The sequence below is a fragment of the Triticum aestivum genome, chromosome 7A, assembly GCF_018294505.1.
Source record: "Triticum aestivum cultivar Chinese Spring chromosome 7A, IWGSC CS RefSeq v2.1, whole genome shotgun sequence".
In the NCBI taxonomy this organism is placed as follows: domain Eukaryota; kingdom Viridiplantae; phylum Streptophyta; class Magnoliopsida; order Poales; family Poaceae; genus Triticum; species Triticum aestivum.
This window is the reverse complement of record NC_057812.1, coordinates 730,240,873-730,244,154: the sequence shown is the minus strand read 5'-3', so window position 1 is coordinate 730,244,154 and position 3,282 is coordinate 730,240,873.

Below are 3,282 nucleotides of genomic sequence, written 5' to 3'. Positions count from 1 at the left end.
CCCATGCCAAGCAAAGGACACAACCAAAGAAAAAGTGAAGACTTTCTCTCCACAACTATTATGATGAAACTATGCCAACTTTGAACTTTTTCCTAGGTCATTTGAAATGCATGTTGTAACAGACGAGTTTCCGTATGAAACCCTGATATCTCGAAACAAATTGTCCTTTTTGTTGAAATTCTTTGAATGTTTTGTTGAAATGCTTTGAATGTTGCATTTTGTAAACCTCTAGTATTATGGAAACTAAAATTATATAGAAGTTATGCAACTAAAATTATCACAATATTTTCTATTCAAAACATTAAAAGCAAAAAGAATTTAATTGACGATGTGGCTTATAGCTCAATAACAATCAGTAAATGCTTTTCAATTTCAGGGTCTTATAGCTCAAAATAATAAGTAAATGCATGAAAAATAACAAATGAAGTCATAAAGGGTTGAAAATTGATGATGTGGCTTTGAATGGTGCATTTTGAACACACAAAAAGTCATGAGTTCATAGAATTTTCATAAAGAACTTTTTTGTTACAAACTTTAATAGCAAAAAGAATTATCATAAAATAAATTAAATAAGTAATTAGAAACAAAATAATATAAAATTTAATAAAATATATAAGTAGAAACAAAATAAAATAAACTTTAATAAAATAAATAAAATTTATGAAACTAAAATTATCAAAGTATTTTATGTTCAAAACATTAGAAGCAATCTCTAGTATTATTGAAACTAAAATTACATATAAAATTGATGCAACTAAAATTATCAAAGTATTTTCTGTTCAAAATCATTAAAAGCAAAAAGAATTTTCATAAAGAACTTTTTTTGTTGGAAACTTTAATAGCAAAATTACATAATAAGTAAGTAATTAGAAACAAAATAAAATAAATAAGTTTTTTGTTGTAAGTAGAAACAAACAAAATAAATAAAGCAAAACAGAAAACAAAAAAACAGGGAAAGATAAAAAATATGCCACCTACTGGGCCTCCAGGGCCTGAATACGAATAGAAACCCATCCATGGGCCAGGATTCAGGTCCGCAGAAGGCCCAGTAGGCCCATCGGGCATACCAGTGACAATTAGGCCCGAAAGCCTGCAATGGAGATGAGCTCGAGAGGGGTGCGGCAGTGGGGCTTATAAACCACTGCGCACCCCTCTCAACTAGCGAGGTGGGAGTAAACATTTGGGCACGGGCAGCACGAGGCCTTTGGTCCCGGTTGGTGCCACCAATCGGGACTAAAGGGGGGCATTGGAACCGGTTCGTGGCACCAACCGGTATGAATGCCCCCTTTGGTACCAGTTGGTGCCACCAACCGGAACCAAAGGCCGCCGCTTCCCGCCCTTTGGGCTGCCGAAAACTGACCATTGGTCCCAGTTCATGGCACCAACCGGTACTAAAGGGGGGCATTGGTCCGGGTTGTTGCCACGAACCGGAACCAATGCTCTGGGTATATAAGCTGGACTTGTGAAAAATTCACAATCAGTTGCCCCCCGCCCTCCGCCGCCCCTGAACCGCCCTCCGTCTCCGTCGCCCTCCGTCGCCCCCGAGCCGCCCCCCGTCGCCGTCGTCATCGTGCTCCGCCCCCCACCGCCGTCACCGTCGCCCTCCGCCGCCCCCACCATCGCCCTCCGCCCCCCGTCGCCATCGTCGTCGCCCTCCACCCCCCGCCGCCGTCGCCCTCGCCGGGCGCCCCCGATGTGAGCCCCCTTCTTTTCATATATGTATTAATTTTTATTTAGATTGTTAGTAGATATCGATTTTAGTTTAGTGCATTTTAGGTTAGTGTAGAGGAAAAAGTAAAACAAGGAAAAGGAAGAAAAGATGAAGAAGGAAAGAAGGAAGAAGAAGAAGAAAAAGAAGCAGGAGAGGAAGAAGGAGAAGAAGAAGGAGAAGAAGAGGAGAGGAAGAAGAGGAAAAAAGAGGAGAAGAATAAAGGAATAGAGGAGAAGAAGAAAAAATAGAAAATATTTTCTATTTTTTTCTTCGATCTTCTCCTCTATTAATCCTTTCTTCTTCTCCTCTTTTTTTTCTTCTCCCGGACACCGCGGAGGTGGTTAATTAGTAGTTGAACTAGTTGATTTAATAAACTACTTTATTTATAGTAAGTGCTGAATTAATTAGTAGTTCAACTAGTTGATTTAATAAAACTACTTTATTTTACTATATATAGAAGTAGTTTATTTTTAGTAAGTACTACTTTATTCTATTTATAGTAAGTGCTTAGCAGTTGAACTACTTGATTTAATAAAACTAGTTTATTTTACTATAGAAGTAGTTTATTTTTAGTAAGAAAAATAAAAGAACTAGTTTATTTTTTTAGTTAAAGCAATTATTCCTGCATCAACGTCGATGATGCCTGTCCCGCATCCTCGTCGTCGACTCGGCGGAGCAGGCCGGCTTGATCAGAGGGGCCATGTCCGGGACTGGGCTCCGCCGGGATGGTTTTGGGATGTGCTACCTTCCGGGGGGTGTAGGATGGTGAGGAGCCAGCCCGTTGTTGACCCAATCCTTGTTTGGTGGCGGTCGCGTGGGCCAGTGACGGTGCCGAGGCTTCCGGACACCACGGAGGTGGTACGTCACTGTGTCAACGAGGAGGACGAGCACGTCCGTCGCTACATGGTTCCGTTGGAGGGTAGGTTCGACAATACCTGTCAGGTTCTTTAGGGATCTCACTAGAGCGATCCTGTGATGGTTCCTTCTCTTTGGGTGTCCACCGCCCATGCCGATACCTGTCGGGCGCTACGGTTCTAGCTGTACTAGTGATGTTATATGTATGATAGTATTCGAGGTGTATTAGTGATAATATTCTACGATGTACATACGCAAGAGATGATGTAGTTTTGCTTATAATTGAATGCATCCTAATTCGAATACTACTTTATTTTGCTATTTGATTTTGCTTATTGAATGCTCAAATTGGAAAACTACTCCTACTTTGAATGCTAAAATTAGAGAGCACTATGCAAGGCATATGCATATGATTAGTTGATAGCTTATAGGGTTTTTGTTTTCGCAGAAATCTAGGAGCCCCCCCTCCATCATCCCCGCCGTCATCCCCGTCACCGACCCCCTCCAACCTCGAGGTGAGACCAGCCAAATCCTTTTTTAGAATGATAATTAAACGATATTTCGGGTTGACTTTAAGTCTGTCAAGTCTCCACCATATATGAGAGGACGAAGAAGCCCGACTGTTGTCGTGGGGGTCGTTTCTCCTTCTTCTCCGGGTGCTAGACCTTTGTTATGCACTAGGGGAAGAAGGATTAACGACCATCACCGACGGTCGC